The sequence below is a fragment of the Papio anubis genome, chromosome 15, assembly GCF_008728515.1.
Source record: "Papio anubis isolate 15944 chromosome 15, Panubis1.0, whole genome shotgun sequence".
NCBI lineage: Eukaryota > Metazoa > Chordata > Mammalia > Primates > Cercopithecidae > Papio > Papio anubis.
The window spans coordinates 62,753,326-62,779,594 of record NC_044990.1 but is presented as its reverse complement, the minus strand read 5'-3'; positions in this window follow the sequence as shown (position 1 = coordinate 62,779,594).

Genomic DNA, 26,269 nt, shown 5'->3' with positions numbered 1-26,269 from the left:
GTTTAGCAAGTAATTTTTCAAATGCTTTTTGGGAGAGCATATACTTTGTCGTTTCATGAGAGCTGCCTGTTTTTGTTTTTGATTTAATTTTTTCTGGATCAATTCAAAACTGAATAAACATTTCTTTGAAAAATTCAATGTTGTTCCCAAAAGTTCTTCACACAATATTGCCCTTTGCTTGAATAATTCAGTATTTCTGATGGCAAATTTTCTGTCTATTTACTCTGTCCTTACACATTACTTATTCTGTATATTTATAGAATTACACTGTCATTGCATTTGTACTAATATAGTAGTGTCAGCCAATCTTTTCTGACCAGTTATTACAGTTCAAAACAAGCTTTTGAAATCTGTGAGTTTCTTGTTACTTCAAAGTTAGCTATTTTTTTTTTTTTTTTATAATTTCTCTTGAGTAAGAAAATGCCATCTGCAGGAAACACAAACAAACAAACACTATCAAAATTGTATTTATGTGGCAAAATATAAGCTCATGGAAAGCCAGACTGCAAAGTTTAGGCTTATGGCCTGAATAAGAGAGCAATGCCAAGGATAGGAACATTCTCCGTGGGTAGGATGCCTGAGGATGCCTGTTAGATCTGAAATAATACGATCATTGCCTGCCATTCCAGGAATTTCAGCCTTCTTTAGCTTTCAGATATCATTCTTCTTATCTCATTTCATTTGTCAGCAGAAAATCTAGTCCTTTTCCAGTTTAATCACGTTTGTTAGGAAATTAACAACAAATGACTGCATATGACATGAATCGACTTTAGTGTTTGCAGCCACCTCAGCCGACTACCTTACATAGGCCTGCTGCCCAACCTCTTCCCAGGGTGCTTCGTGCCTCACCACTCCTGACTTCTCCAGGCTGCTGATTTGTTCTCAATAATCTTAGAAATGGGTACATCATTTAGAACCCTATAACATATGTAAAATCAGTCACATTAATAAGAAGTTACTAAAGGCTTGCATATAAAATAAATGAATTATAATACAACTCACACCCACAACCACACACAGATATCCCACCACATACCACACACACCCACGTATTCTGAGTCATTTGATGAAGTTTCTCTCCCTAGTAGTCTTGAGTTTCTCTGGTATCTTGTCCCTACAGGGGTTTTCTTTGTTCCTCTTAATAGTATATATGTATTTGGTTGTTTTTTGTTTGTTTCTCTCTCTCCTCCACAGAGTTAAATCCTTCCATTCAAAGCCTCACAATTCATCTATTTTAGCTGGCTTGATGTATTATAACAAAATACACAAACTGGGCAGCTTAAACAACGGAAGTGTATTTTCTCATCGTTTAATAGGCTAGAAGTCCAAGATCTAGGTGCCAGCATGGTTGGTTTCTGGTGAGGGCTCTCCTCCTGGCTTGTGCATGGCGGCCTTTTGATTATGACCTCAACCAACAGGAAGAGAGAGAACAAGTTGTCAGATGTCTCTTCTTATAAAGGCACTAGTTCCATTATAAGGGCCCAAACCAATGATGTAATCTGAGCCTAATTATCTCCCAAAGGCTCCAGATTATCACACTCAAGGTTGAGGCTTCAACCTGTGAATTTGGAGGGGACATAATTTAGCTCACTGCATTATTTATCAGTCTGTTTTTTCAGAACTGAAGTTGGAATGTCTGTTCTACTCAGGAAAAAACCTTTATCTCTCAGCCATTATTTTAATTTAACCATTGTTTCTTCCCAAACCGTCATTCACTACAAGCAGGATGGATTGCTCATCTACGAAAACACCGATGAGATGTGTAGAGGCAACAGGAGAACTTTCTTTTCTTTCTCTCTCTCTCTCTCTCTCTCTCTCTCTCTCTTTGAGACTGAGTCTTGCTGTCGCCCAGGCTGGAGTGCTGTGGCCCCATCTCGGCTCACTGCATGCTCTGCCTCCTGGGTTCACGACATTCTCCTGCCTCAGCCTCCCGAGTAGCTTGGACTACAGGTGCCCGTCTCTCTCTCTCTCTCTCTCTCTCTCTCTCTCTCTCTCTCTCTCTTTCTAAATAGAATCTTGCTCAGTCCCCCAGGCTGGAGTGCAGTGGCACCATCTCAGCTCACTGCAACCTCTGCCTCCCAGGTTCAAGTGATTCTCATGCCTCAGCCTCCTGAGTAGTTGAGATTATAGGCATGAGCCACTACACCCAGCTAATTTTTTCTTTCTTTCCTTTTTTTTGTTTTGAGATGGAGTCTCTGTCTGTGGCTCAGGCTGGAGTGCAGTGGCACGATCTCGGCTCACTGCAACCTCCACCTCCCGGGTTCAAGCGATTCTCTTGCCTCAGCCTCCCAAGTATCTGGGACTACAGGCGTGTGCCACCCTATCTGGCTAATGTGTGTAATGTGTGTGTGTGTGTGTGTGTGTATGTGTTTACTAAAGACAAGGTTTCGCTATGTTGGCCAGGCTGGTCTTGAACTCTTGACCTCAAGTAATCCACCCCTACTCGGCCTCCCAAAGTGCTGTGGTTACAGGTGTGAGCCACCATGCTGAGCCAGAGAACTTCATTTTCTAAAAGCAGTCCACAGACTGGGGAGACGCAGCCTTCATTGCAAAGTGACATTATGCTCCAGGAAGAGGCCAGAGAGAAGGAAAGGTAGGGGAGAAGGAAATTAGAAAGGCAAAAAACAGAGGGCAGAGGAGGGGAGTGAGGAAGTTTTGACTGGATAACATTTAAGGCCCAAAGCACCAGTCTCCCTTACCTGGCTGGTTTCAGGTGGTCAGTTAGTTTACAGCAGGTGGTCTGTTGTTCAGCTGGGGAATTTCCAGCTGCAGTCTATGTCAACAACCACAGGAATTGCTTTGGCTTGACTGTAGAAAAGGCGGTCTTGTGTTACTTTTACAACACCTTTCTGAGAACACAAAAGCATTTTCGAAGCAGGCAGAGCATGTGACCACTCTCCTATCTTGCCGTGGCTGTCTGATTCTGCTTTTAAGTTTAGGTGTCTCCGTAAATCACAAGAGTTCATTTTGTCTGCCAGCTGGGGCATACTTTAAAACTGTGAAAATGTATGTATCCTCTTTCTTTTGGGTTTTATTTAAAGAGCCTGAAGCAGTCAGCATGAATAGCACCACAGACTGAGTTTTTTGAGTTTTACACAATTGCGTTTCCCTTTCGATTCTCATCTGCAATGAGCTAGTAAACTTTGCCATTGTCTGTTGGCTACTCCAGCTTTTCTCTGGATAACACTGGACAAATAATGTATACATTGCCAAAACCAAATTCCTTCTGCAATGAAGAAAACTTTTTACATTTTTCTGCAGAGCAATTTAAGTCTTTATTTTCTTGAAACTCTGCTTTTGCTAATAGAATATTTTATTTTTCTTTGCGGAAGAGTTCTGTTAGAGTGATTTTTCTAAAAAATAAAACAGCAGTTTGCTAAAATGTAAATATAAGCCTATGTTAGAAAAACAAAAAGACTGCTCAAAGCACAGTTACCACCACCTTTTAGGCTTTGTGTTTAGGGGTGCCTGTTAGAAAACTACTAAATCCAAAGAACAAATTTCTTTTTTTTTCTTTTTTTGACGTAATCTCGCTCTGTCGCCCAGGCTGGAGTGCAGTGGCGCCATCTCGGCTCACTGCAATCTCCGCCTCCCGGGTTCAGGCCATTCTCCTGCCTCAGCCTCCCAAGTAGCTGGGACTACAGGCACCCGGCCACCAGGCCCGGATAATTTTTTGTATTTTTAGTAGAGACGGGGTTTCACCGTGTTAGCCAGGATGGTCTCGATCTCCTGACCTTGTTATCTGTCCGCCTCGGCCTTCCAAAGTGCTGGGATTAGAGGCGTGAGCCAACGCGCCCAGCCCAATTTCTTTTTACTTTAAAGACAAATTTTAAACTACCTATTAAATAATATTGAAAAGATAAAATTAAAACTAATTGAAGACCTAATTAGCTTTTCTTTGCAGTTGTAGAACTGGGCAATACCTTACTCTATAAAATAGAAAGATTATTCCACTGGGTATGACAGAACAGTTGGTTTTTGTAATGTGGGAAGAAGAAAAGAAAAATTTTAAAAAGCAGATTGGTTAACATTGGGTTACTACAGGTCACTCTTCTTGTATGGGTTAAAGCAGAGATGACACTCTTATTAAGCTAACTCAGTTGGAGTGGCTCATTCTAATTGGGTGCTGTGAATCTCCTGCTTTTTAGGAAAAACTGGTTTGTTGGGGGATTTATCTGCTTCACTTAGCATGAGTGATTTCATTTTGGTTTGATCTGGTCTACGGAGGCCTGGTGCAGGTGGCTACTTCAAACCAATGGCCTCCGAATATGAAGGGGAACAAACAAATACAAAAATGGCCTTCTGTAATCTTTGTTTAACATTTTAAAATTACTGCATGTGAATTATTTTCTTTTCTAGAACTAAAATGATTTAACACCATACATTGTCTAACATTTAGTATAGGTAGGTAGCTGGATGAAATTTTTTTCTTTCATTATTATTTCTTTTGCACTACATACAACCCGCCTACCACTCCCCTGCCTTTTAACCGTACGGTCTTTTCCCTTTCTCGATTTCATTTCACCAGATAAGGTATTGATAAGGAATATAAAGCAGCTTTCTAGTCTTCACCATAGATATTACGCTAGGACTCTTTGAAGACAAAACAATATTATAGAAACAGTTATAGTCTTCCCGCAGTATCTGTGGGAGATCGTTCCAGAACACTCTCACTCTATCATATCAAAATCTGCTGATGTTCATGGCCTTTAGTGGGCCCTCTTTATCTGCATGAAACCTCAGAAATGCAGAGCTGACTGCACTCTCAATCAAATTCATTTGTCTAGAGAAAGAGCGCCAAGAGCATCCCCTTAGAAACTAGGAAATCATTACCCTGACATGACATAAAATTAAGATGATGGTTCTTGAAAAACAGGGGCCAATGGTCCATTTTCCAGGGAAGCCCTGGGGAGTTGAGAAAATCCCAGGAATCAGATAGTTGCATAATGATATTAAGCAGAAAGTACAACTGTCAGTGCTATTTGTGTTGCAACAGAGCGCAAAATTAGCAGCAATGTCTTCATGTCTTTAAGTGATAGACCTGCTATCACTGAAGAAACCTTACGGTGAGAGCTGACTCGGTAAATGCCAGTTTCATTAGTTTAGTAACAGATAGAAGGAATAGGAGCTTTTCAGTTTAAGTGGAGAGAAAAGAGAGCCAGAGGTTACACCTCCTGCCAATGTCTTAATATAATGTAAAACTTCCCGCAAGAGAGATGCAATACAGGAAAAAAAGAGATTTAAAATAAACAAAAAAAGAAACCCAAACTGACCAAGATTAAGTGTTGGGCTCCTTAGTTTGAATTTTTTTTAAGTATAAATTGATAGTTATGAATTTATTCCACCTACTGTGGGAAATAATGCTTACTAAAATAGACACAATTCCTTTTCCCCTGGTGTTTATAGTCTAATGGGAGAAATGGATATTAATGAATTACCAAAAAATTACCATTGCAATGTGGGATAGCTGGTAGACAGTACTATGAAAGATACTGACTATAAAAAGAAATAGTTGATGAGTCTGACCTAGTAGAGGACAGGGATTAAGTTATATTTAAGCAAAGAAAACAAAGATAATTAGAAATTAGCCAGTTAAGAGGCCACTAGGGGAAGGATGCATAAGTGTTTGGAGGTAGGGATAGAGATACTGTTCCAGTAACTTCAAGGGCCTGGATATAAGCTGGAACAAGAAGACAAAGAACAGCCTGTGGAAAGAAGGGTGGATAATCACAGGTCACATCGTACATGGAGATACCAGAGCCCATATTCTAGAATTTAAAAATTATCTAAAAATCAATGGAAAACTACAAAAGGCATTTACACATAGGTACGGTATGATCAGATTTCTATTTGCAAAGTTTTAGTTCCGTTACTCTCACACCTTGTTAACCTTGAAGAGTTCAGAGCAGTAAAGTAGTTGGTATTCAAAGAGCAGTAGAAAGCTAATGCCATAGTTGAAGCAGGAGACAATGTAGCTCATACAAGAGGGTAACAGTGAATGGAAAGAAACATGGACAGCTTTGAGTGGGATCAGGAGGTAAAAGTGGCAGCATTTGATAAATGATTGATTATTAAGAGTTCAGGGAGAGGAGTTTTCAGGGTAACTCCTAGATTTCTCCATATAAAACTGCATGAATGATGCTACCACTGGTGGAGAACCTTATTTGGGTAGAAAGTGTGTGAGTTTAAACACAGGGACTGCAGAGGCCTGGTCCAATAGGGTCATGTACAGACCTCAGCTTTCACTCTGAATGAAAAGTAAACCACTGTAGGTCTTGAGTAGAAGAGAAACGTGATCTGACTCAGGGTTTAAAGTGATTATGCTGACTGTATTCTGCAAGTAGATTAAAAAAAAAAAAAGATTACCAAGGAAAATTCCCCTGAAAAATTAAGCAGGCAAAAAGAGTGTATTCAAAATAATAGGGAGAGGCCAGAACTAACCTAAGCTCAGCTTCCACTAATAAAAAAGGCTGGATCGTTTTTTAAAGACAGAAGTGTGATAGGTAGTAGATAAGGGTTGGAGGATGCCAAGGCCCCCTACTTTTGCTTACTGGCCCCACCCAAAGGAAAACAGAGAATTCTTGTATCTTCATAATGGAAGGTAGTTTTATAACTTGGAGTAAGATGACCTCCCAAGTTAGAAATGAGGCTCCTATCCTCATGAAGAATCTGGGAGATAGGGGTGCTATCTCCCTTGATGATTACATTTCAACGGAATAACCCCCAGATCCTTGAGAATGACATTCCTGGGTTATAACACTGGAAAGAGACTTTTAAAAAGATTTACATATCAAAGGGGAAAACAATAGAATTTACAAGTTTTCTGAAGTAAACGCTCTAGGAAAAAGGAGGTCAGGAGCCTAGTTTGGAAAAAACTTGTCTAAAGACTAGGTTAAACTGAGGGGAACTTTAAGGCCCTCTTGGTTTAAAGACAAGAGTGGAAGTAGACAGACGCTTAGTTTTAATGATGGAATTTCTTTCCTATTTAGTATTTATCTTGCTGTGATTCATTATAATTAGTAGGATTATTCAGAGGTTTCATTTGGTGGGATAAGGCAAATGAGTATGCAGATTGCTGTCCTGTTGGAATATTTGTTCCACCTCCTTGGAGTATACATAGATGGATTCTCTTTCCTTCTAGAAATTTTTCATGATGTCCACTTCAGAACAAGTCTTTTTAATAAAATATTTTTTTCTGTAATATCCGTGTTGCTTCTTTTTCTGAAAAATCTAAATTGTTAAGAGTGTTCTGTATGTACCTTTCTTTTCTTACAAAGTTAGAAATATATATATAGGCACACTTCACTCTGAAACTGAACTCAAATATCTCTGAGGTATGCCTGCACACACGCGCGCGCACACACACACACACTCACGTATATATGTATCTATATGTGTACATATATCAGTGTAAATATCTACATGGATATACACATACAGACATATATAAATATATATTTATAATTATAAAGCATACACATTCATAAGTGTAAAGCAGTATATATCCAATAAATAGAAGACAGCGTTTGTCTTACATAAGACAATAGAAGGCATCGTGTATGTTCCAATAAATGACGGAGAAATAAAGGGAAATGTAGAATTGTATTGGTCAATATAAACTTAACTCATTTATGTATAGGTGTGGAATTTGAGATGTGACCAGTTCTATGTAACAATTTTTCCTATCCTGAAGGAGGAAATAAATCATGTCATTGGTATCAATAAAGTAAAAATCACATATTTTTATATACTGTAAATATTCTTATTAAGATCAAGTGTTTAAAAACAGTCCTATTTGTCTCACTTCAAGTGCTGAACAGCTCTGTTTGACTAGCAATTACTGTGTGGGATAGTATAAATATAGACTATTTCTGTCACCAAAATAAGTTCAATTTGACAGAACTGATATAGAGAGTCACATAAACAGAGACAGGATAAAAGTGGAAGAATGAGCAGAAAAATAATTGAAATCTAATTAGATTATTATTGTGACAGTTATAATTAGCCCAAATTGTAAATAATTTTAAAAATCACAGAGAAAAAGATGTCCTAAGTGGATTACACTAAACTGTAAAACTTGAACAGAAGGAAAGAAATTCAGAAAATAAAAATAGAAAAATCACAGATACGGTTATGCAATGTTTATAATATTATGTAGAATGTAAAGATTTATAAGAACATTCATAAGAACATTACAAATAATATCATGTTTATATCAATGACATAAACTTTATATAAGAATTACAAAGATTAAGTGAACTCATATAAAATTGACAAAGCTTCTGATACTTAGGGAAAGTGTAAATTACAACATACATAGTTGAGGGAGATGTTTAGCGATATTACCTCACCAATGTGAAAGCAATCACATATTATATTTTAAAAGACATGAATACTACTCCTAGAAATTTACCTTAAGGTTTTAACTTCAAAAGTTAGCAATGCTATATGATAGAAAACGGCACATGTTCATAGATGTTTATCACAGAGCTTATTACAACAAACAATTGGAATTATCCTGTCCTCTCAGCAATTAGGAACTTGAAGGTACATTGTTTCATAAACAATTTAGGTAAAATATAAAGCAAAACAAGAAGTAAAAGGAGCTCAATAGAAAATTCTATCTCTGTGGTATATATAATTGTGAAAAATTATGAAACTATATAAATGGCAATAGTAAAAAAAAAAAAAAGCAGCAAGAAAACAGACTTGCACAGATTAAAGGGATTTTACAAAGTAGATAGTAATAATGATGATTGTTACAATTTATTCTTCCAGCATTAGGCAATGAATGTATAGGTTACTGTGTGGTGGGTATAGTGCTTATCACTTTATAATAACTATCCTAATTAATTCTTCTAAAAATCCAGGAAAGGAGCTACTATCACTCTTCATTTTACAAATGAGAAAACTGCATCCCAGAAAGGTTTGGCATCTTATCCAATGTCACTCAATGGTAAACGGAAGATCTCAGAGTCTAATCCAGGTCTCTGTTGCTAAAATGCTTATTATACAATTTAAAACAAATAGATAACAGTTACAGCAAACTCTCTGTTTTTGGTAACTTTGTTTCTATCATATTTATGAGGCATACATTAAAATACATTAAGAAAATATTTCTTATTGCTTACATATCTGTTATGTTAAAAATGTTTATGCCCCCCCAAATTTGTATATTGAAATCCTAACCCCAAAGTCATAGGAGGTAGGGCCTTTGGAAGGTAATGAGGCAGGGTCATGAAGGCAGAGCCCTCATGAATGGGATTAGTGTCCTTATAAAACAGACCCCAGAGAGACCTTTGCCCTTTCTGCTATGTGAGGCTGTGACAAGATGGCACTGGCTCTGAGCTAGAACATGGGCCCTTCCCAGACACCAAATTCACCAGGGCCTTGATCTTAGACTTTCCTACCTCAAAACTGTGAGAAATAATTTTCTTTTATTTTTTTACTTTTTAAAATTTTTATTGTTTTCCAGACTCATAGTTTTAAAGTTTGTTTCTTTATTTCATAGTTGAATACACAATTATTCACTCTAAAAGTAATGCCGTGAAAGATACGCTGTTTTCACAGCCTAAATGTCCCCCATCTTTGGCTCAATAGCGTTATGATTATGAGACCTACGCAATTAATCATTTATACTAATACATTAGTTACTGTTTTCCAACCATTCATTTTCATTAAATACTGAGGGGTATTAAATGTTAAACGAACTACAGTGTTGAAAAAGATTGCCTCCACAGTATTGTAATGCTGCCACACGGAGTTGTTCCCTGGCAGACACTCCACTAATTCTAAAAGTACATAGGAAAATGCTTAAAATTGTAATGCAGTAAGACAAAACTCCGGAACTCAATCACAATGATGTGTGATTCCTCCACATCAGACAGAACTGAATTTCTCTTGCTTTCTTGAAGTTGACACATCTCAGGCAAACCTAACGATTGGATAGAGACACTTCTCACACTGCCCAAAGTATCTGTGTGTTGGGTATTACGTTCTTTCTACCAAGGAAAATCCTTCACTATTACTTCCCTCTGTGTTACTTCTTCCAGTTCTTTTATCTAGATAGCAATTCTATTGTTGCCTCTGAACATTTCTGGGTTCACACAGTCTCCATGCTAAACGCAAGATTTGAAATTGTGAGATGATTCATGTCTTTAATTCCACATTGAAATGAGCTTTCCCATTTCTTCTCTCACCCTATAGAAGAAACTTTTTCTGGATATTTAAACTGCTTTAACCCAGATGATAACAGATCAAATTCTTAAGTAATCCCACCAGACCTGAAAGAGAAAGAGAAACAGAGGCAGTCCAGTCCTTTCCATTTGGTCAGAGGTGGCGTCAGGGTTTTCTGACTGAGCTCCTCATGTTGGTTCTATGTACTCTAGAAAACTCATCTTTTTCCAATTTTTATTCTGAACAATCATCTCCTCTTGAATTTCATCAATGGGTATGAATTAAATTTTATCTTTCTCTTCAAAAAGGTTTTTCTGTGAAATGATAATTGACATTATATCTTGCATCATTAAGGATTACCTGGCTGAAGAATTTGTCCTGATGCTCTTCCATTGTTAGATCATTTTGCTGGTCTTCTTTTTTAATTCTTTGTGTTCTTTGATTGTTGCAAACAATGTTACCAGTACACACACATTGGCTTTGCCTCTATGGGATTGGCTCCGCCTATCTGGGGTTGGCTGCCTTGTCAAGCTCTGTATGATGACAAGTCAGGCACATATCTTAACAATCAGTCAAGTAGAGGAGAGTGTATCCCTTTTCAGAAGCACAACCTATTTCTACTTGGATATGGCCTCATCAATTTTTGTTGTTTATAAGCTACCCACTTTGTGGTATTTCGTTACAGCAGGCCAATAGACTAAAACAATATTCTAACATGTTGCAACTCATCATTCTACATTGTACTCTAAAATTGTAGATAAATGCAGCCACCAGCTGATGCCAACTTTCATAATTGGTTAAATCTAAAATGTTAAGAGTCATCTGGTGTCTCATATCTTCTCTAAACACAGTGAAAATATTAGAGAACATTTTGAAATTAGTAAATGTTTCTCAGAAACAATGATGTCAAAAATTTATGGCATACGAGAACATTAATTGAATGTACTCAAAAGGACATTACACAAGAAATTAACTCCCTGACATAGGAGTGAATCTGACAGAGGTCATATTGTAGTTTCGACATTTGTCCTAAGAAATAAGTGTTATAATATTAACCTCTCTTTGTGAATAAAACAGTAACTGCGTTAGTTTTCTATTGTTGCCATAACAAATCACCAAAAATCTAGCAACTTAGAACAACATAAATTTATTTCCTCATAGTCTCTTCAGATCAGAAGCCCAGGGGGACTTTTTACTGGTGGTGAATCCGTACTAGTCTGCAGCAACCTCAATTCTTGCCTCCTCAGAAGAAAGAATTTGAGCAGCAAAAGGCAGAAGAAGAGAACAAAGCTAGTTTTAGAGCAGGAGTGAAAGTTTATTGAAAAGCTTTAAGCAAGAAAAAAAGGAAGGAAAGTACACTTGGAAGAGGCCCAAGTGGGTGACTTGAAGGACAAGTGTCAGGCTGGACCTTTTAATTTAGACTTTTTTTTTTTTTTTTGAGACAGAGTTTTACTCTTGTTGCCCAGGCTGGGGTGCAATGGCACAATCTCGGCTCACTGCAACCTCCGCCTTGCAGTTTCAAGAGATTCTCCTGCCTCAGCCTCCCGAGTAGCTGGGATTACAGGTGTCTGCCACCACGCCCCTCTATTTTTTGTACTTTTAGTAGAGACAGGATTTCACCATGTTGGCCAGGCTGGTCTCAAATTCCTGACCTCGTGATCTGCCCACCTCGGCCTCCCCAAGTGCTGGGATTACAGGCATGAGCCACTGCACCTGGCCTTAATTTAGATTTTTATATGCTGGCCTACTTCTGGCATCTGGCATCTCATTTCCCTTGATTCTTCCCTTAAGGTGAGCTGCCCACATGTGTGGGCGCCTGCTAGCACTTAGGAGGTAGGCATCACAGTGTGTTTACTGGAGTTGTATGCATGCTCATCTAAGGCATTCTCCTCTTTTCCAATGGAATGCCCCCAGAAGGTCATATACCAGTTAAACTCTGCCATTTTGCCTCTTAATGAGCATGCTCTAGCTCACTTGCCCAGCTCCTGAGATCTTATCAGGAAGCTTCCAATCACCAGTTTCAGGTGTTGTTATCTATTGGGAAACTGCCTTTCACTGACACTGGCTGCAACCAATTATTATTTTAGAGAAGCAGTGTGACAACTGCCTGTCCATCACCTGATGGTCACCTGACAGTCCTGGTGGGGTGTGAAGGCCCTTTCCTGCCCTGTTCTTGTCTGAACCAGCTACCCACTGTAATCTTTCCCCCCTCAAGATTCCAAAATCCCAATTCTTTGGGGAAAATGGATGAAGGTCAGTCTTCTGCAACTCCTTCCCGCCGATAGAGGGGTGGTGGTGGTGGTTCTGTGGGTCTTGGTCTCTTCCTAGCTGTTAGGGCAGGGTTGGTTCCATGGGTTGGTGAAAGCAGCATTCAGCTGGGTCCAAGGGAGACAGGGCAAAATTTCACCTGTCATGTCCCGCTGACAGGTAGTTTAGGGGTCTCCTGTAGAAGGGTGACTCTTGACTGTTGAGAAGATGGTATCCCTCACTGAAGATCACATGGAGTTTCATGGCCTGATATCAAGAGGAGACTTTTCTTTTGAGCTATTTATAGCTTTTAACAATTGAGTAAAATATACTCATGTAAAGAAAATGAGAAGCCAGTAAAAGAAACTATCATCAGAGCAAACAGACAGCCGTCAGAATGGAAGAAAAATTTTGCAATCTATCCATCTGACAAAGGTTTAATATCCAGAATCTACAAGGAACTTAAACAAATTTCCAAGAAACCAACAAACAACCCCATAAATAAGTGGGCAAAGAACATGAACAGACACTTCTCAAAGAGAACATTTATGTGGCCAACAAACATATGACAAAAAGCTCAACTGATCATTAAAGAAATGCAAATCAAAACCACAATGAAGGTGGGGTGCAGTGGCTCATGCCTGTAATCCCAGCACATTGGGTGGATCACTTGAGGTCAGGAGTTGAAAACTAGCCTGGCCAAAATGGTGAAACACCATCTCTACTAAAATTACAAAATGTAGCCAGGAGTGGTGGTGGGCAACTGTAATCCTAGCTACTTGGGAGGCTGAGGCAGGATAATCACTTGAACCCATGAGGTGGAGGTTGCAGTGAGCCAAAATCAGGGCACTGTATCCAGCCTAAGCGACAGAATGAGACTCTGTCTCAAAAACAAAAACAAAACCAAAACCATCTCATACCATTCAGAATGGCAATTATTAAAAAGTCAAAACAACAACTACAACAACAGCAGATGCTAGTGAGACTGCAGAGAAATAGTAATGCTTTTACACTGTTGGTAAAAATATAAATTAGTTCAACCATCATGAAGACAGTGTGGCTATTCCTTAAAGACCTAGACCCAGAAATGCCATTTGATCCAACAATGCCATTATTGAGTATATACCCAAAGGAATATAAATCATTCCATTATAAAGAGATATGCACATGTATGTTCACTGCCACATTATTCACAATAGCAAAGACATAGAATCAACCCAAATGCACATCAATAATAGACTGGATTAAGAAAATGTGGTAGATATACACCATGGCATATGATGCAGCCATATGAAGGAATAAGATCATGTCCTTTGCAGGGACATGGATGGAGCTGGAAGCCATTATCCTCAGCAAACTAATGCAGGAAAATAAAACCAAACACCACATGTTCTCACTTAGAAGTGGGAGCAGGGCCGGCGCGGTGGCTCAAGCCTGTAATCCCTGCACTTTGGGAGACCCAGATGGGCGGATCACGAGGTCAGGAGATTGAGACCATCCTGGCTAACACGGTGAAACCCAGTCTCTACTAAAAATATACAAAAAAACTAGCCGGGCGAGGTGGCGGGTGCCTGTAGTCCCAGCTACTCGGGAGGCTGAGGCAGGGGAATGGCGTAAACCCGGGAGGTGGAGCTTGCAGTGAGCTGAGATCCGGCCACTGCACTCCAGCCTGGGTGACAGAGGGAGATTCCATCTCAAAAAAACAAAAAAAACAAAAACAAACAAACAAACAAAAAAACAAAAAAGAAGTGGGAGCTGAACAGTGTGAACACATAGACAGAGGAAGTGGAGGGGAACCAAAATACTGGGACCTGTCAGGGTGCAGGGGTGGAGGGGGAGGGAGAGCATCAAGAAAAATAGCTAATGCATAGCAGGCTTAATACCTAGGTGAAGGGTTGATAGGTGCAGCAAATCATCATGGCACAGGTTTATCTATGTAACAAACCTGCACATCCTGCACATGTTCCCTGGAACCTAAAATAAAATAAAATAAGAAAATGTGGAGCATATTTGTTTCTCACTACCTGATTTCTCCAGAATTTGGAAACTACTTGTGAGTATTCTTATGACAACATGGTTATTTGCGTAAGTGTAATAAGCATCTGTTTTCTTTTATAACAGGACATAATTGGAGAAACTGATTATTTTACCAAGGCTTTGACTGGGTGTTTACTGGAGTTGTATGCATGCTCACCTGAGGCATTCTTCCCTTTTCTGGTGGAATGCCCCTGGAAGGTCATATACCAGTTAAACTGTACCATTTTGCCTCTTAATGAGCATGCTCAAGCCCCACATGCCCAGTTCCTGAGATTTTATTGGGAAGCTACCCATCACCAGTTTTAGGTGTTTTTATTTACTGGGAAACTGCCTTTTCCTGGCACTGGCTGCCACAAGTTCTTATTTTAGAGAGGTAGTGTGACAACTGCCTGATAATCAGCTGATGATTACTTGACATTCCAGGTGGGGTATGGGGCCCCTCTCCTGTCCTGTTCCTGTCTGACTAGCTACCCACTATAGCAGGCTCAATGAGTTTCACAAAGTTGATATCAATGTTTCTGCAGGGTTATGCTTAATGAACAGAATTATTCAAGTTGTTGGAAAAATTTGTGTTTTGTTTGTTTGCTTGTCTTTGCAATTATAGGAATGAGGTCTCCATTTCTCTTTTTCACTGTTAGGCACAGCTCACTTTCAGCTTCTAGAAGTTGACTGCAGTTTCTGATTTCTGGCCCCATTCAATGCCATTAATGAGGATAGGAACCTTCTCAAGCTTCATATTCATCTGATATTATTATCACCTTTTCCTCTGCCTCCCTCTTGGGCCACATCTCTCTAACTCTACTATCTTCATTTCTCATCTTTAAGGGTTTGTGTGATTGTTTGAGACCTATAAGAATTATCAAGACTAATCTACCTATCTTAAAATCTCCTAACTAGCAGCCTTATTTCCATCTGCAAAGTCCCAACACAGCAATACCTGGATTAGTGTCTCCTTCAATAACCAACAGATGAGTATCGTGGAATAACATCTTTGGAATTTTGACTACCCCACAGTAACCAAAAAAAATTAATTCTGCTCACATTTTCTGCTAATAAGTCAAAATAGTATTTTTGGTCACACTCAACTTACAACTAACATTTGAATTATATTATCATAAATTGTAATGTATGCATGTTTAAATTGACTCTGAAAACATTTTAGTTACTAATTGGTTATTCAATTTTTAATCATTGATTGAAAAAGTTTGATTATTTTTAATTGGAGTTGTAAATACCTATGTATCTCATTTTATTCTTCAATTATAGGACTTTTTTTCATTGAGCTTCAAATCTGCACCAGAGGCATGTCAAATTAAATATTTTATTACAAGGAACTTGACTATGTTAATTTTTAAAAGTAGCTAAGCGTTCCATTTAACAATGTCATTTCCTTTCCCTCATCATAGAGAGGTAATTGACTTCACATATATTTAATATAATTAAAGTAGCTACTTAAATCACTTTCAATGCCTAAGTACACTCTTAACAGCTTGTGTTGATTTAGATGCATGGGAATATCGCACCCTTAGAGAGATCACATTATAATTTCACAGGGATGTACAACAGTGCTAAGAAAACACATCTGGTAGGACTAAGTACATTTTTGCCTAAAATGTTACCTGTCCTCTTTATTACCCCTAGCATGGATTGCAATACTAGTCCTTGGTATGCATTCCTAAATTTTATCAATGCAAGTCAGAAATTCCTAATAAACTGAAGTCTCCACCTTCTGGAGAGATCAGTCATAATGTTATTTTTGGGGGGAGGTCAATTAGAATCCCCCACCTTTCATCCCCACCTTCGAAAAGGCCAGCGTAATTTTTAATTATTAATTTTTAACACTGGCATGGTTCTTTATTACAAAATAATCAGGAGGCAAAAACTAATTCTTTTCTTCCAAGAGTATTATTAGTTACACTAGTATACTCTAAAGTGGTATCATTTTAAAAATTGCATTTCCCCACATTCAGTCAGTATTGAATTCTAGCAAAACCGAGCTAAATTCATCAGCCTATTAATCCACTAAAATCCTCTAAGATACGCAGGGACACAGCCTGAACATTTCACTTACATTTTGATGGAAATATATTCTCAAGCCATGGATCTAATTTATAAAGTTTAAAATGAATGCCTCCTTTTAAATTAAGACAACCAGAAAGTATGTGACTCTTTGACATAATCAGTTTGAAAGCTGGAAACTTTGCCCTTGCCTCAAATTACTTTTTCAGCTTGATCTCTTGCTTCTATCATCTACTCAACAAATACATACAGGGTACAAAGCACTGTGCTAGGCAGTAGAGATTAAAAAAAAAAAAAAAAAAAAGAACACAGCCCCTGTTTGCAGAGTGCACAGAGGTCTGGTGGAGGCTGCACAAGGATGACTGACCAGGCAGTGTTATGAGGGCTGTGTGAGGCATGTCCTGTATACCCAGCACGGGGGCACACACAAAAGAGGCTGAAGTATCCAAGCCCTGCTGCCACCTTGTTTTTCCTCCAATACACCATACACATGCTTGTCTCTGCACCTTTCATCAATAGCATCCTAATTCTATATTGTGTTTTTCATCATTTTATAATAACAGAAATATTTTCTATATTTAAAAGGCAATTTAAAATACTAAATTATCCAGGATTTCTCTTTTTACTCCAGCCTATGCACATATGTAACTCCTAGAATAGGAATAAAGTTCCAAGGCCTCTGTATGTACAGGGTATAGGTCATACCTCCAAGAAACTTAGGAACCTTAGAGGTTAAATAAGAATAAAGTATCCCCTTCACTACATATTTACAGTAATTATGACTATATACATGAAAGAAAAAAATCAATTAAATTACAATGTGCTATTTCAATACTTGACTTTTTTTGTTAGATACTTTAATGCTTTACAAACCCCTTTCTAATTTGATTGAAGTAACTGGAGGACTGAGACTGTGTCAGGCACTGTTTGTTACATCATATTTTAGGACTTTGCTTTTGCATTTCTCTTCTACTTCTTCACTTCCACTACAGACAACTAGGAATTGATAACATACATTCTTATTTCTCCATTTTAAAAGAAACGCAATTCACCTTGTTTCACTTATGTTAGCTATGACCATTTCCTCTATCTTTACCACACTATCTCCTGGAGAACTGGTCTACATTTAATAGATTTAACTCTTTGTTACTGATTCTGCTGCTGATGTCCCTAAATATATTTTCATGCCCACAAATCCACATATCTACTTTTGCATATGTAGAGCAGCTGTACTTCATAAGTAACTGTTTTCATAAAGCTCATTATCCTTTAAAAGTCTATGACATTTGACCCAGCTGAAATTTCCTTGAAAACTTGTGCTCCCTAACATTTACGAAACTTAGAAGTCTTGGTTCTCCTCAAATGTGATTAACTTAAATAACGTGACTATTTATTATGCTAGGTAAACTTTCTTTGCCAGTTTTGCAAACTTTCCTGTGTCTCTATACCTGCTTTGTACCTTGGGTTGTTTCTCTGCCACTTTTTTCATGCTTCACGTTACTTTCTTCATTTGAAAAACTAACTTACTCTCTTGTAAAGAATACATTATATGTATAAAACTAATAATTTATTCAGACATATTCAGTATAATACACAGATACATAAAATGAAAGAAGGGCTCATTCTTAAAGTAGAATGTTAACAAATAAATGTAGAAGAACGAACGTAACTAGAAAAATAGATCGCTGTTAAAATCACTAGACGAAAGCTTAAAGAGGACAGAGATATTTATAACACTTCAAAATATTTCACCACTCATTATTTATAAATTACAAAGGAGAAAATACTAACTTCACAGGGAAGGAATCTGGCAGACATCAACTAAGTCAAGTGATCAAAGTTAATATCACCAATAATGCTACAAGCTGGCGTCCAATGTTTCTTAATGTAATTCAGTGAGAGCACATTGCCAATTATGTGGTATTCCTGATGATATCTAAATCTAATCAGGTGAAAAAATCTACAAACCCAAGCAGGAGATTTTACAAAACAACTGCTCTATTTTTTTTTTTTTTGAAGGCTTACATGTTTTAGAGCAGTTTTTGATTCATAGCAAAATTGAGAGGGAGGAAGGTACAGAGATACCAAGTATATTTTATCTCCCAACACTTGTATAGTCTTTCCCATTATTAATCAGAGTGGTACATTTGATACAAGTGATGAATTTACGCTGACACATTCGTATCAACCAAAGTCCACGGTCTAGGTTAGAGTTCTTTCTTGGTGTTGAATATTGAATGGGTGTGAACAAACATATAATTACATATCTGTTCAATGAAGGACAATATCCATCATTATAGCATCATATGTAATATTTTCACTGCCTTAAAAAGTCTTCTGTGCTCTATTCATTCCTCCTCTACTCCCCAACCCTTGGCAACCACCGATGTTTTTACTCTCTCCATAGTTTTGCCTTTTGCAGAATGTCATATACTTAAAATCATACAATATGAAGTCTTTGTAGATTGGCTTCTTTCATTTAGTAATATACATTTAAGGCCGGGCGCGGTGGCTCAAGCCTGTAATCCCAGCACTTTGGGAGGCCCAGACGGGCGGATCACGAGGTCAGGAGATCAAGACCATCCGGGCTAACACGGTGAAACCCCGTCTCTACTAAAAATACAAAAAATTAGCCGGGCGTGGTGGCGGGCGCCTGTAGTCCCAGCTACTCGGGAGGCTGAGGCAGGAGAATGGCGTGAACCCGGGAGGTGGAGCTTGCAGTGAGCTGAGATCCCGCCACTGTACTCCAGCCTGGGTGACAGAGCGAGACTCTGTCTCAAAAAAAAAAAAAAAAAAAAAGTAATATGCATTTAAGTTTCTTCCATGTCTTTATATAGCTTGATAGCTCATTTCTTTTTAGCACCAAATAATATTCCATTCTCTAGATGTACCTCAATTTATTTATTCATTCACCTACTGAAGGATATCTTGGCTGCTTCCATGTTTTGGTAATTATGAATAAAGCTCCTTTAAGCATCTGTGTGTAGTGTTTTGTGTGAATGTAAGTTTTCAGCTCTTTTGGGTAAATATCAAGGAGTGCAATTGCTGGATCATATGGTAAGAGTTATGTTTGGTTTTGTAAGAAACCATCAAAGTGTATTCCAAAGTAACCATACTATTTTGCATTCCAATAAGCAGTGGCTGAGAGATCCTGTTTCTCCAAATCCTCACCAGCATTTTAGGTATTCAGTGTTCTGGACTTTGGCCATTCTAATACGTATATAGGATTATCTCACTGTTGTTTTAATTTGTTATTTCCCTGATTATGTATCCTGTTGAACATCTTTTCATATACTTGTTATCTGTGTATCTTCTGTGGTGAGGTGACTGTTAACGTCTTTGGCCCATTGGTTAATTGGGTAGTTCATTTTTGTGTCCTTGAGTTTTAAGACTTATTTGCACAATTTGGAAAGCAGTGTTTATCAGATAAGTCTTTTTCAAATATCTTCTCCAACTCTGTTTCTTGAGTTTGTATCCTTTTGATGTTCTGCACCTTTCAAAACATCAATATATAATATATGTAGAATAAAAGAAAATAAAAACACCGAACAATAAAGTGAAATGCATAGTCTTGTATCAGGAAATTTAAAATTGCCATCCATATATTACTGAAAAAAAAAATATTGATATTAAATGTCCTGAATTATAATTTATATTGCATTCCTATGAAGAAATACACACTGAATAAGTAACATGTGATGATGTCTAAAATTTTGCAACAAATGATACCAGTAATGTAATGGATATATGCTTATGTGTATTCATAGAAAGAAAGAAGCAGCCCACTGTGATGGTTAATACTGAGTGTCAACTTGATTGGATTAAAGGATGCAAAGTGTTGATTCTGAGTATGTGGTGAGGGTGTTGCCAAAGGAGATTAACATTTGAATCGGTGGGCTGGGAAAGGCAGACCCACTCTTCATCTGGGTGGGTATCATCTAATCAGCTGCCAGTGTGGCTAGAATATAAAGCAGGCAGAAAAACACGAAAAGACTAGACTGGCCTAGCCTCCCAACCTACATATTTGTCCTATTCTGAATGGTTCCTTCTCTTGAACATCAGACTCCAAGTTCTTCAGTTTTGGGACTTGGACTGGCTTTTCTTGCTCTTCAGCTTGCAGATGGCCTGTTGCGGGACTTCTGATCATGTGAGTTAATACTTAATAAACTCCCCTTTATATGTATGTATATCTATCCTATCAGCTCTGTCCCTCTTGAGAACCCTGACTAATACATACATATTTCAAAATATTAATGCATGGTGAATATACATGTAAGATATACAGGTGTTTACTGTACAATTCTTGCAACTTTTCTTGTTTAGATTTTAAGTGAATATATATAGCAGATATGAATACAGTAGTAAAATGATAATTAAGAATTTTGCTATAAAGGCGCTTACATACTGAGACAAAATAGATAAGAATGTATGAGCTTAATTACATATTGTGGTAAGTTCTATGAATGAAATACATGATGCAGTGTGGGAGAAGCCCTCTTTAGAACGTGTGATCAGGAATTTCCTCTTCAGAGGTTCTGTGTGAGTTGAGGTAGAGTGTGCATGGCCCAAGCCAGCAGAGGACTTGCAGAAGAGCATACTGTGCACACGTGGCAACCAATATAAAGGCCCTGAAGCTGCAAGAGGCTTAGAAGTTAGAAGAACAAAAAGGGATCCTGTGCAACTGGACTTCCAAGAACAGGCATCCAATAGCTGGGGTGTCTCTGGAGGCAAGAGCTAGAGGTAAGGATCACTTAGGTCACCATAAAGAGGTTGAAATTTATTCTGAGAATAATGCTAAGCTACTGGAATATTTAAAAATAAAGAAGTTACAGTACCTGATTTATATTCCAAAAATGACTCTGCTTTAAAAAGTGGGTGAATATTAAAATTTAAATGAAAATTGTGGGAGAGATGTAGTGGTAACAAAATCAGAAAGAATCTCCAATAAAATAAAAGAAATATGTGGAAACAAGTGTTAGTTTAATGATGATAATCCCAGGTACAAGGAGAAAAGGTAGGCATGGAGAACTTCCAGGGAAGAACTGAATATGGAGCTAAATATAGTTATACTTGTGTGTGTGTATATATACATGTGTGTATATATGTATGTATATACATAAAACATATTATATACATATGTAATGTTTATGCAAATACATAAATAAAATATAACATAATCACTTTGTTATTTCCATATATATATTTAGTAATCTTCAATTATTCTTTATGAGTAATTTACATGATCATGAGTTCTGTTTTGGCAACAACAAGGAAGAAGAACTTTCTTCCAGATACAGATTGAAGCAAGGCAGAGACAAGGAGGTATGCAATAAGATAAAGGTGAGACCAAAAGTTCTAGAAAAGCAAAAACTTGGAGCAATGGGTCTCTCAAAGAAGTATATCTCTGGAATCACTCTGAAACTGGTGACAATTATTAATATATTAAATCAAGGTCTGCTGCTTTGTTTTTTTTTCTATTTATGACATATAAGTTTGGGTTTATGCCTTAGAGTAGAAATTAATTTTATAAAGCTAAAGAAATTGTGGCTGCATAGGTAACCTACCGAAGACGGTACCAATGGAAAAATAATGCTCCTGTAAACAGGTTCTCCCTGTCTTCTGTTAAGAAGAAAGCAGAGGATGAAGGCAGGCAGAAGGAAAGAGGAGAAGAAACACAAGGCAGGGAAATAGCAGGCATAGGCTTGGGCCATTGTTTCTCAAAGTATACTTTTCCAATTAAAGAGGGTAGACACTTAATCTCAAAGCCTTTCTTGGAGTTTATAAAGTTATACTGCTGTATGTTTATGATAAAAGGTAAGTGGGCTGTTTAATAACTAAGGGAGATCAGAAAAATCTTAAAAACTACCATAAATTTGTATTTGAGGTACATAGGAAAATAAAATGAGTCTATAGATCTTTTAAGGGTGAAGTTGAGAAAATAGACTTGTGTTCTAATTAATCCAGAGACATCCTCTCCTTCACTTTAAAAGGTGTGTATATCTACATCCATGCTTATCAAATTTCTATTACCTCAATAAATCCTACAATATTTAACTACTGACCAGACAGCTCATTTGACTTCCAAATACGAGTAATACATATTTTTTGATTTCTCTTATTTTAAGTACCTTTCAGTTAATTCCAAATCAAAATTGTCTGCATTAATCACAACTGGTTCATTGTCTTCAACTATAACAATGTCTGTGCTTTTTTCTATTACACCAGTTAAAAATACGTAAGTTTTCATTTTTCCACCATCTTAGATATATATATACACACACACACACACGTTTGTTTCCACGTTTTAAATATCCTCTCTTTCTCTTCATATTTCAGTCTCCTAGTCTGTTTAAAGGTTTACTTTTAATACTGCAGCACTAAGATTTTCAGTACTAAGATGGTGGCTGTTTGTGTGCAGACAAACCACCATCCTATTTTGGATGCTCTCTTCTTCCCAACAAATGTTATGTGCAGAGTAAATCATATTTGTTGATTGAAGTAATTAGTCTTCCTGCCATTTGAAAATCAACAGGAAATAGGGAATTTGGTCTGTTTCATGGATACTATGTGAGGATAATGCAAAAATTAATTTAAGTCATCTAAGCCAGTCTTAGAATATTTAAACAGCCTTGAACAGTATGTATTGCAACAATTTGGTTTATAGATGAGAATAAGACCCAGGTCTGCTAAGTTAAATTACACAGATGACACAAGTAGAAACTTAGAAAGCTGTGGTCTCTATTACTATTCGCCTTGACTATACCATACCATCAAAACAAAACAGTATTTTAATTTCTTTAACAACATATTCATCTATAAATCTTATTTAAAAAACAGGAAAATATACCCATATATAAAAACGCATGAATGAACTATAACCATGGATTCAAACAAGTGAGGGAGGTGGGCTTCTATCTCTCTCATACTGAATATATGATCATTTATGTCTCGCTTGAAGGTGCTATGAAACAGGTATCCAGCTTGTTGCCCATCTAAATAATTGGAAGAATAAGATATACCTTAAATCAGGGATATGAAAATTATCCACATATCAAATCCACCCTGCTACCCATATTACACACACACACACAAAATTATATATTTTATATATGTATATATGTATAAAAATATATGTAGTAGAATAGTTTTGTATTTACAGAGAAAATACAAGGACTCTACAGCCAGTTCCCATATTATCTACAACTGCTCTTACTATTATTAACATCTTACATTAGTGTGATAAATTTGTCACAATCCATTACCCAATATAAAGGCATTATTAAGAAATGATTGTACTTTATTCGGATTTTCTTAGTTCTTATCCACTACCTTTCTGTTTCAGAATTTCACTCAATCATGACATTGGATTTAGTGTGTCTCCTTAGGCTCTACATGAGTATGACATTTTCTCCGAATTTCTTTGTTTTTAGTAACGATGACAGTTTTGAGGAATACCAGTGAGAAATTTTGTACCTCAATTGCAATTTGTTCAATGTTTTTCTCATTATCAGACTGGTGTTTTTGGAAGAAAGACCACAGAATAAATTGCCATGTTTATCATATCAAATGATTTAATGTTGATGTGAATCTAGATCAACTTACTTGAGTTAATGTTTGTGAGGTTTCTCCACTGTAAAGTTACTCTTCTCCTACTACCACCCTCACTTTTCATATTGTACTCTTTGGAAGGAGGTCACTATGCTCAGCTTACACTTAAGGAGTGTGGAGTCATGTTCTACCATCTTAAAGGCAAGATACCCACATACATTATTTACAAATTTTCTGCATAGGATACTTGTCTATTCTGCACCATTATAACTATAAACTCATGGATATTTATTTTATATTTTGGATTATAATCCAATACTAGCCTATTTATCTTATTTTTCAAATTGTTTCAGCTGTAGCCATTGGGAGCACTTTCAGTTGGCTCCCATGTCCATTTGGCATAATCGCTTATTTTTGTTGTTGTTTTGTTTTTGAGCATTTTGTTACTTTATGAATGACACAATGTTCCAGGCTTATCTTGTATACTTACTGCACCAGTCCTACAATGATTCTCTAAAAAGCACTTCTTCCTTATTTTGGAGAATGACATTAGGAACCAAAATCTGAGCGTTATAGTTACTAACTGTTTCTGGGGCTCATTGTGTCTAAGTCTTCTTAGCTGATAAGCAAGAAAATACACATGTATATTAACCTGATTATATTCATAAATATGGAAATATATTTATATGTAATCATATTTATAAAGATGATATGACATAATATTTGTGCCTATAACTTGAATCAGTTACCACATGGAACATTCCAGCCTCTTTCCTTTTGTTACCTATAACCTCTCACTCCCAGAATTGAAAACCTGGCTCCACTCATCAACTATTCATTTACTCAGTGTTCAGTTCCCATACACATATATAAAGGCATCAGTGTTGTTAACCTGTATCCCCATTGGAAATAAATGTGTCAACTATGGTACAATGCTTATGTACAGTTTTTTTTTCTGTCCTTATGGACATCAATGATTTCAAAAGTTACTTAGGTCAGCACCTTTTTCTCTCTTTTTAGATAGGCTATTTTGTATAATTATAGTTAAATTATTTAGTCACATTTTGCATTGCATTCAGTTATCTCTTGACCTCCCAAATTATTTTTTAATTGCATATTGTATGAGATCATTCCTGCATTGCTATAAAGAAATACCTGACAGTGGGTAATTTATAAAGAAAAGAAGTTTATTTGGCTCACAGTTCCACCAGTTTTAAAGGAAGCATGGTGCTGGCATCTGCTAGTCTTCCAGAGAGGCCTCAGGAAGCTTACAATCATAGTACAAGGTGAAGGGGGAACAGGTATGTCACATGGTAAAAGTAGGAGCAAGTGAGAGAGAATGAGGAGGGAGGTGCCATACACTCTTAAATGACCAGATCTCACAAGAACTAACTATCAAAAAGATAGCATTAATCAATAAGGGATCTTCCCTTATGATTTAAACACCTCCCACCAGTGCCCACCTCCAGTACTGCAGATTACAATTCAACATGAGATTTGCATGAGGACAAATATCAAAACTATATCACATATATTAGGGTGTACTCCTTGTGCTGTTAAGTTCTATGAGTTTTGCAAAATGCATAGTGTCATGCATCCACAATTACACAGTATAATACAGAATAGTTTTGATATGTGCTAAAAAATCTTTGATGTTACAGCTATTCAATTCCTGCCTTCCTTTCTTCTTTACTATAGTTTTACCTTCTGCAGAATGGCATATAATTGGAAATATCCAGCATGTAGCTTTTTTCATAATGGCTTCTTTCACTTAGTAATATGAATTCACAGTCTGTCTATGTTTTTTGATGACTTGATAGCTCATTTCTCTTTAATGATGAATAATATTTCACTATGTAGCTGTATTACAAATTGTTTATCCATTCATCTATTAATAAAATCTTGGTTGCCCTCAATTATTGGCAATCGTGAATGAAGTTTCTGTAAACATTCACATGCAGATGAAAATAAGTTTTCAAATCAATTCAGCATATATGTTAAAGCTTGATTACTGCACCATATAGTAAGAGTACATTTAATTTTGTAAGAATCTGAAAAACTGTCTTCCAAAGTGACTGTACCATTTGAAATGAGTGAGTTTTCATAATCAACATTTGGTATTGCTTTTTTTATTTTTATTTTTGCTATTCTAATAGTTGTGCAGTTTTACCTTATTGTCATTTTCACTTGCTTTTTTAAATAAAGTTTTATTGGAACACAGTCACACCATACTACTATGTAT